The sequence below is a fragment of the Triticum dicoccoides genome, chromosome 3B (genome assembly GCF_002162155.2).
Source record: "Triticum dicoccoides isolate Atlit2015 ecotype Zavitan chromosome 3B, WEW_v2.0, whole genome shotgun sequence".
NCBI lineage: Eukaryota > Viridiplantae > Streptophyta > Magnoliopsida > Poales > Poaceae > Triticum > Triticum dicoccoides.
The window spans coordinates 48170883-48180821 of NC_041385.1; positions in this window are offsets into that span (position 1 = coordinate 48170883).

Sequence of the window (9939 nt, forward strand, 5' to 3'; positions counted from 1 at the left end):
CTAGCCCTCTCCGGTGTCTATATAAACCGGAGGGTTTTAGTCCGTAGGACGAACAACCATTACAACAATCATACCATAGGCTAGCTTCTAGGGTTTAGCCTCCTTGATCTCGTGGTAGATCTACTCTTGTACTGGCCATATCATCAATATCAATCAAGCAGGAGTAGGGTTTTACCTCCATCGAGAGGGCCCGAACCTGGGTAAAAACATTGTGTCCCTTGTCTCCTGTTACCATCCGCCTAGACGCACAGTTCGGGACCCCCTATCCGAGATCCACCGGTTTTGACACCGACATTGGTGCTTTCATTGAGAGTTCCTCTGTGTCGTCACCGATAGGCTTGATGGCTTCTTCAATCAACAACAACGCAGTCCAGGATGAGACTTTTCTCCCTGGATAGATCTTCGTGTTCGGCGGCTTTGCACTGCGGGCCAATTCGCTTGGCCATCTGGAGCAGATCAAAAGCTACGCTCCTGGCCATCAGGTCAGGTTTGGAAGCTTAAACTTCACGGCTGACATCCGCGGAGACTTGATCTTCGATGGATTCGAGCCACAGCCGAGCGTGCCGCACTGTCACGATGGGCATGATTTAGCTCTGCCGCCGGATAGTGCCCTGGAAGCCGCACAAGAGTCCGCTCCGACCCCTATTTCGGAGCCGACCGCGTAGATCGAGGACAGGTGGCTAGACACCGCCTCGGGAGCTGCAATCTCTACGGCGATAGAGACGAATACCGACCTTGTCCTTTGCAAAGCTCGTGACTCCGAGGTGCCGGACTCCATGCCGGACTCCGAACCTCCTGTGCCCCTGCCAATCGAATCTGATTGGGCGCCGATCATGGAGTTCACCGCTGCGGACATCTTTCAGCACTCACCCTTTGGCGACATCTTGAATTCGCTAAAGCATCTCTCGTTATCAGGAGAGCCCTGGCCAGACCATGATCAGGATGGTTGGGATGCGGACGACGAAGAAATTCAAAGCCCACCCACCACCCACTTTGTAGCCACTGTCGACGATCTAACCGACATGCTAGATTACGACTCCGAAGACATCGACGGTATGGACGACGATGCCGGAGACGACCAAGAACCAGCGCCTATGGGGCACTAGAAGACCACCTCGTCATACGACATATACATGTTGGACATCCCAAAAAATGGGAACGGCGAAGAAGCAGCAGAGGCAGATTCCCCTAAGAAACAGCCCAAACACCGACGTCAGCGGTGCCGCTCTAAATCCCGCCACAGCAAGAATGGAGATTCCGGCACCGGAGATAATAACACCCCAGAGAGTGCCAAAGACAACCCCCTCCAGCAAGATTCAGCGCAGGAGGACGCAGAAGCCAGCCCTCACGAGAGAGCGGCAGACGAAGAGGTCGAGAATGATAATTACATGCCTCCCTCCGGAGACGAGGCAAGCCTCAACGACGACGAATTCGTCGTGCCTGAGGATCCCGTCGAACAAGAGCGTTTTAAACACAGGCTAATGGCCACGGCAAACAGCCTAAAGAAAAAGCAGCAACAGCTTCGAGCTGATCAAGACCTGCTGGCCGACAGATGGACCGAGGTCCTCGCGGCCGAAGAGCATGAACTCGAACGCCCCTCCAAAAGCTACCCAAAATGCAACTTGCTCCCCCTCTTAGAGGAGGAGGCATATAAACCTTCATCACCAGCACACAATACGGCAGACCGACCACCTCGTGGCCGCGACAGAGAGGCATCTAGGCCCTCCATCAGGACCGTACCCCGGCATCGCTCGAAAAGTACGAAGCCACGAGGGAATGCGCCGGACTTGCAAGACATATTGGAGGACAAGGCAAGACAATAAAGATCTATCTACGGATCACGTGGGCGCCCCACGATCTAGGACGACTACCGTCGCGCTGGATACAGCAACTCCGGCCGGTCCGAACACAGCAGACAAAGCTCTCTTGAGCTACGTCGTGATACTGCCCAGTATAGAGGCGCCGCACACCCACTATGCTTCACAGATGAAGTCATGGATCATCAAATCCACGAAGGGTTTAAACCCGTGAACATTGAATCCTACGATGGCACAACAGACCCCGTGGTTTGGATCGAAGATTATCTCCTTCATATCCATATGGCCCGCGGTGACGATCTCCACGCCATCAAGTATCTCGCGCTCAAGCTTAAAGGACCAGCTCGGCATTGGCTTAACAGCTTGCCAGCAGAGTCAATCGGGTGTTGGGAGGACCTGGAAGCCGCATTTCTCGACAACTTCCAGGGCACATACGTGCGACCACCAGACGCCGATGACCTAAGCCACATAATTCAGCAGCCAGACGAATCGGCCAGACAGTTCTGGACACGGTTCTTAACAAAGAAAAATCAAATCGTCGACTGTCCGGATGCAGAGGCCCTTGCAGCCTTCAAACATAACATCCGCGACGAGTGGCTGGCCCGGCACCTAGGACAGGAAAAGCCGAAATCCATGGCAGCCCTCACATCACTCATGACCCGCTTCTGTGCGGGGGAGGACAGCTGGCTAGCCCGCAGTAACAACCTCAGCAAAAATTCTGGCAGTCCGGATACTATGGACCGCAGTGGCAGGTCGCGTCGAAACAAAAACAAACGCCGCATTAACGGCGATAACACTGAGGATACGGCAGTCAACACCGGATTCAGAGGCTCTAAACCCGGTCAGCGGAAGAAGCCATTCAAAAGAACCACTCCGGGTCCGTCCAATCTGGACCGAATACTCGACCGCTCTTGCCAGATACATGGCACCCCTGAAAAGCCAGCTAATCACGCTAACAGGGATTGTTGGGTATTCAAGCAGGCAGGTAAGTTAATTGTCGAAAACAACGACAAGGGGCTGAATAGCGATGACGAGGAAGAGACCCGGCCGCCGAACAGTAGAGGACAGAAGGGTTTCCCCCCACAAGTGCGGACGGTAAACATGATATACGCAACCCATATACCCAAGAGGGAGCAGAAGCGTGCACTTAGGGACGTATATGCGATGGAGCCAGTCGCCCCGAAGTTCAATCCATGGTCCTCTTGCCCGATCACTTTCGATCGAAGGGACCACCCCACCAGTATCCGCCATGGCGGATTCGCCGCATTGGTTTTAGACCCAATCGTCGATGGATTTCACCTCACTAGAGTCCTGATGGACGGCGGCAGTAGCCTGAACCTGCTTTATCAGGATACAGTGCGCAAGATGGGCATAGACCCCTCAAGGATTAAACCTACAAAGACGACCTTCAAAGGCATCATACCAGGTGTTGAGGCCAATTGTACAGGCTCAGTCACACTGGAAGTAGTCTTCGGATCCCCGGATAATTCCCGAAGCAAGGAGTTAATCTTCGACATAGTCCCGTTCCGCAGTGGCTATCACGCTCTGCTCGGATGAACCGCGTTTGCAAAGTTCAACGCGGTGCCGCACTATGCATACCTTAAGCTCAAGATGCCAGGCCCTCGTGGAGTCATCACGGTCAACAGAAACACTGAACGCTCCCTCTGAACGGAGGAACACACAGCGGCTCTCGCAGCAGAAGTACAGAGCAGCCTCTTAAGGCAATTTTCGAGTCCGGCTGTTAAACGACCGGACATGGCCAAACGCGCCCGGAGTAACATACATCAAGACCACCTGGCACGTTCCGAGCACGCGTAGCAATGCGGCCCCAACCCCAGCCCTTGCATGATTGCAAGACCAGCTCTTCGCGTATATCATTACGCTCTGGAGATACCATGGGCATAGGGGGAGGGGCACGACCACGACAGGCCCAGAGTGCGGCTCAACCACACTAGGGGCTCCCAAGTGTGTCGCTCTTTTTATTTTCCTTTTTTTACTATTTATCCACAGGACTCCGTTCACCAGAGACCCTGTCCGGCAGTGAATCTGCCGAACTCACGATGCAACAGCCAGGGAAGGACAAAGGCTACGACGGACACTCAGGTGGTCTCCATTATGAGCATTAAATTTGTTAAATACACCATTCCGCAGCCTACCCCTGGAGGGGGACATGTCTAATAGTCCAATCCCTTGCTTACCGCACTATTTGTATCGTTCTGCACTCATGGCAGAACTCCTTGAATAAACAATGCATTACTCTTCGCTTATAATTGCATTCCTTTTTTACATATATGTTCATTTATGACGTTTTGCATCCGTACACTTTGGTACGGCCGAATACACCAGGGGCTTATGTTCCCCGCATTATGGTGTGATAAGTCCGAACACTTTCACAAGTGCGGCACCCCGAACTTATAGCACTATATGCATCGGCTCTGAATCATGTCTTGGGTCAATAGTTGGGTTTGCCTGGCTCCCATGTTTTGGTACCTTACGTTCCGTTCTATCGGCTAAGGTAGCACTGGGAGAACCACTGCGATTGCGCCCCGGTTGAGCTGGGCGAGCGCCTCAGTAGAGAAAGCTAAAACTGACCGTCATGATAAGGCGAGAGCTGGTCGCCGTTCGAGAGGTCTTTTCGAGTCCCTAAAGACTTATGCCGCTTAGAGCGAGGAACCGGCTGTGTCCGGCCCAGGCGTGGATAGCACCCCGAACTCGGTCTTCCGAACACTAGGGGCTTCGCCGAAATTTAAAATTATAGAATTCTATGGCTAAGTGAGAGTGTTCAAGCATTATAAGTCAGGTTGCCTTGTTCGTTGTGTTGAGCGCCTCCCTAGATGGACCCAAAATGGGAACAAGAGCGCTCAAGTTTATCCCGAACACCCCAGCACTCGTGGCATGGGGGCTGAAGCCGACGACTTGCCATCTCTCAGATTTGATAAACGGCCGCACAGAAGGTAATATTTTAAATTAATAAGCGTTGCTTAGCGCATATGAACAAAGTTTTCAGCGCACAGGATAACACATTGCGAGTCTACTCAAATATTACATCCTTGGTGCACTCATCCGCAATCTTGCGGGCACCCTTCAGTACACTCTTATAATACATTTCGGGCGTGCGATACTCCTTGCCCACCGGCGGCGCGTCCGTCAGAAGCTTCTCAACATCCAGCCTGCCCCAGTGCACCTTTGCGCGGGCAAGGGCCCGACGGGCACCTTCAATGCAGACGGAGCGCTTGATGACTTCCACCTAGGGACACGCATCCACCAGCCGCCGCACCATGCCGAAGTAGCTCCCAGGCATGGCCTCTTTAGGCCACAGCCGGACTATGAGGCCCTTCATGGCCTGCTCGGCTACCTTGTGGAGCTCGACCAGCTGCTTCAGTTGGTCGCTAAGGGGCACCGGATGTCCGGCCTCAGCATACTGAGACCAGAAGACCTTCTCCATTGAGCTCCCCTCCTCGGCCCGGTAGAATGTGGCAGCATCGGACACGCTGCGAGGTAGATCTGCAAACGCTCCTGGAGAGCTCCGAATTCGGGTAAGTAACAGGTAATTCACATTCACATGCTTGCTTTGCATGAAAAATGCCTTACCCGCCGCTATTTTCTTCATCGCCTCAATCTCCTGGAGGGCCTTATGGGCCTCGGCCTTAGCGGCTTTGGCACTCTCAAGAGCCGAGGCAAGCTCGGACTCTCGAGTCTTCGAGTCGCGCTCCAAACTCTCATGCATTTCCATGAGAGCCTGGAGCTCTTGCCGCACCTCCGCCACCCGTGCCTCCTGCTTCTCTCGCTCCGCTCGTTCCGCGGCCGCATTATGTTCGGCCGCGGACACGGCCTCCTTCAGGGTCGCCACCTCGTTCGTGGCCCCTGCAGTACCCATGTTATCCTTGTTATTTCTATTGCAACCAAAATCCTTTTCTGTAAGGTACAAATTGTCCTCGAGCTGCTTCTTGGCAAGGCCGAGCTCGTTCTCGGACCGCTCGAGGTTCTGCTTCAAAGCATCGACCTCCGCAGTCAGTACGGCAGAGGTCAGCAGCGCAGCCTGCAAACCCATATTGACATAATTTATAGAACTCCTGCGTATATCTTTTTAGATCCTCAGTCCGGCTTTTCTTTCCGAACACCGAACTGAGCATCAGGGGCTACTGTCTATGCGGAATTACATTAAATATTTTAAAACTTCTTACCTCAAAGCCTGTTAGAAGGCTGCTGCAGGCTTCGGTCAGCCCGCTCTTCGCGAGCTGAACCTTCTGAATCACCGCACTCATGATAGGGCGGTTGAGGGAGTCCTGGACTAGGGGGTGTCCGGACAGCCGGACTATCATCGTCCGCCGGACTCCAAGACTACGAAGATACAAGATTGAAGACTCCGTCCCGTGTCCGGATGGGACTTTCCTTGGCGTGGAAGGCAAGCTTGGCGATACGGATATGTAGATCTCCTACCATTGTAACCGACTCTGTGTAACCCTAGCCTCCTCCGATGTCTATATAAACCGGAGGGCTTTAGTCCGTAGGACACAACATACATTACAACAATCATACCATAGGCTAGCTTCTAGGGTTTAGCCTCCTTGATCTCGTGGTAGATCCACTCTTGTACTACCCATATCATCAATATTAATCAAGCAGGACGTAGGGTTTTACCTCCATCAAGAGGGCCCGAACCTGGGTAAAACATCGTGTCCCTCGTCTCCTGTTACCATCCGCCTAGACGCACAGTTCGGGACCCCCTACCCGAGATCCGCTGGTTTTGACACCGACATTGGTGCTTTCATTGAGAGTTCCTCTGTGTCATCACCGATAGGCTTGATGACATCTTCAACCAACAACGCTGTCCAGGGTAAGACTTTTCTCCCCGGACAGATCTTCGTATTCGGCGGCTTCGCACTGCGGGCCAATTCGCTTGGCCATCTGGAGTAGATCGAAAGCTACGCCCCTGGCCGTCAGGTCAGATTCGCAAGCCTAAACTTCACGGCCAATGTCCGCGGAGACTTGATCTTCGACGGACTCGAGCCACAGCCGGGCGCGCCGCACTGTTGCGATGGGCATGATCTAGCTCTGCCGCCGAACAGTGCCTTGGTGGCCGCACATGAATCCGCTTCGGCCATCAGTCCGGAGCCGATCGCCCAGATCGAGGATCGGTTGATAGACGCCGCCTCGGGGGCTTCAACTTCCTCGGTGATGGAGCCGAATATTAATCTTGTCCCCCGCGAAACTTGTGATTCCGAGGTGCCAGATTCCTTGCCGGACTCCAAACCTCCCGCACCCCTACCAATCGATTCGGATTGGGCGCCGGTTATGGAATTCACCGCCGCGGACATCTTCCAACACTCGCCTTTTGGCGATATCCTGAATTCACTAAAGCATCTGTCGTTATCAGGAGAGCCCTGGCCGGACTATGGCCAGGATGGTTGGGATGCGGACGACGAAGAAATTCAGAGCCCACCCACCACCCACTTTGTAGCCACTGTCGACGATCTAACCGACATGCTAGACTACGACTCCGACGACATCGACGCTATGGACGACGATGCCGGAGACGAACAGGAACCAGCGCCTACAGGGCACTGGAAGACCACCTCGTCATACGACATATATATGGTGGACACCCCAAAAGAAGGGGACGGCGAAGAAGCAGTGGAGGCGGACTCTTTAAAGAAGCAGCCCAAGCGCCGGCGTCAGCAGCGCCGCTCTAAATCCCGCCACAGCAAGAATGGAGATTCCGGCACAGGAGATAATAATACCCTAGAGAGTGCCGAAGACAATCCCCTCCAGCAAGACTCAGCGCAGGAGAATGCAGAAGCAAGCCCTCACGAGAGGGCGGCAGACGAAGAGGTTGAGGATCATAACTATATGCCTCCCTCCGAAGACGAAGCAAGCCTCAACGATGACGAATTCGTCGTACCTGAGGATCCCGTCGAACAAGAGCGTTTCAAGTGCAGGCTTATCGCCACAGCAAACAGCCTGATCAGGACCTGCTGGCCGATCGATGGACCGAGGTCCTCGCGGCCGAAGAGTATAAACTCGAACGCCCCTCCAAAAGCTACCCAAGACGCAAGCTGCTCCCCCGATTAGAGGAGGAAGCATACATACCTCCATCACCAGTGCACGATATGGCTGACCGACCACCCCGTGGTCGTGACAGAGAGGCATCCAGGCCCCCAGCCAAGACCGTACCCCGTCATCGCTCCAAAAGTACGAAGCCAAGAGGGAACGCGCCGGACTTGCGAGATATATTGGAGGACAAAGCAAGACAATCCAGATCCATCTACGGATCACGTGGGCGCCCCACGACCCACGACGAATATCGTCACGCCGGATATAATAACCCCGGCCGGGCCGAGCACAGCAGACAGCGCTCTCTCGAGCTGCGTCGCGATATTGCTCAATACAGAGGCGCCGCACACCCGCTATGCTTCACTGACGAAGTAATGGATCATCAAATCCCTGAAGGGTTTAAACTCGTAAACATTGAATCCTACGATGGCACAACAGACCCCGCGGTTTGGATAGAAGATTATCTTCTCCACATCCATATGGTCCGCGGCGACGATCTCCACGCCATCAAGTATCTCCCACTCAAGCTTAAAGGACCAGCTCGGCATTGGCTTAACAGCTTGCCCGCAGAGTCAATTGGGTGTTGGGAAGACCTGGAGGCCGCATTCCTTGATAACTTCCAAGGCACGTATGTGCGACCACCAGACGCCGATGACCTAAGCCACATCATTCAGCAGCCAGACGAATCGGCCAGACAATTCTGGACACGGTTCTTGACAAAGAAAAACCAAATCGTCGACTATCCGGATGCAGAGGCCCTTGCAGCCTTCAAACATAACATCTGGGACGAATGGCTAGCCCGGCACCTGGGGCAGGAAAAGCCGAAATCCATGGCAGCCCTCACATCGTTAATGACCCGCTTTTGCGCGGGAGAGGACAGCTGACTGGCTCGCAGCAACAATCTCCGTAAAAACTCTAGCAGTCCGGATACTAAGGACAACAACGGCAGATCACGTCGAAACAAAAACAAACGCCGCATTAACGGCGACGATAAGGAGGATACGGCAGTCAACGCCGGATTCCGAGTCTCTAAACCCGGATAGCGGAAGAAGCCATTCAAAAGAACCACTCCGGGTCCGTCCAATCTGGACCAAATACTCGACAGCTTATGCCAGATACATGCCACCTCTGAAAAGCCAGCTAACCACACTAATAGAGATTGTTGGGTGTTCAAGCAGGCCGGCAAGTTAATTACCGAAAACAATGACAAGGGGCTAAACAGCGACGACGAGGAAGAGACCCGACCGCCGAACAATAGAGGACAGAAGGGTTTTCCCCCACAAGTGCGGACGGTGAATATGATATACGCGACCCATATACCCAAGAGGGAGAGGAAACGCGCACTAAGGGACGTCTATGCGATGGAGCCAGTCGCCCCGAAGTTCAATCCATGGTCCTCTTGTCCGATCACTTTCGATCGAAGAGACCATCCGACCAGCATACGCCATGGCGGATTCGCCGCATTGGTTTTAGACCCAATCGTCGATGGATTTCACCTCACGAGAGTCCCGATGGACGGCGGCAGTAGCCTGAACCTGCTTTATCAGGATACAGTGCGCAAAATGGGCATAGACCCCTCAAGGATTAAACCTACAAAGACAACCTTTAAAGGTGTCATACCAGGAGTGGAAGCCAACTGTACAGGCTCAGTCACACTGGAAGTGGTCTTCGGATCCCCGGATAATTTCTGGAGCAAAGAGTTAATCTTCGACATAGTCCCGTTTCGCAGCGGCTATCACGCTCTGCTCGAACGAACCGCGTTTGCAAAATTCAACGCGGTTCCACATTACGCATACCTAAAGCTCAAGATGCCAGGCCCTCGTGGAGTCATCACGGTCAATGGGAATATGGAACGCTCCCTCCGAACGGAGGAACATACAGCGGCTCTCGCGGCAGAAGTACAGAGTAGCCTCTTAAGGCAATTCTCCAGTCCGGCCGTTAAACAGCCGGATATAGCAAAACGCGCCCGAAGCAATACCAACCAAGACCACCTAGCGCGATCAGAGCATGCGTAGCAATGCGGCCCCAACCCTCGCCCGGGCATGATCGCAACAATAACACTTCGCGT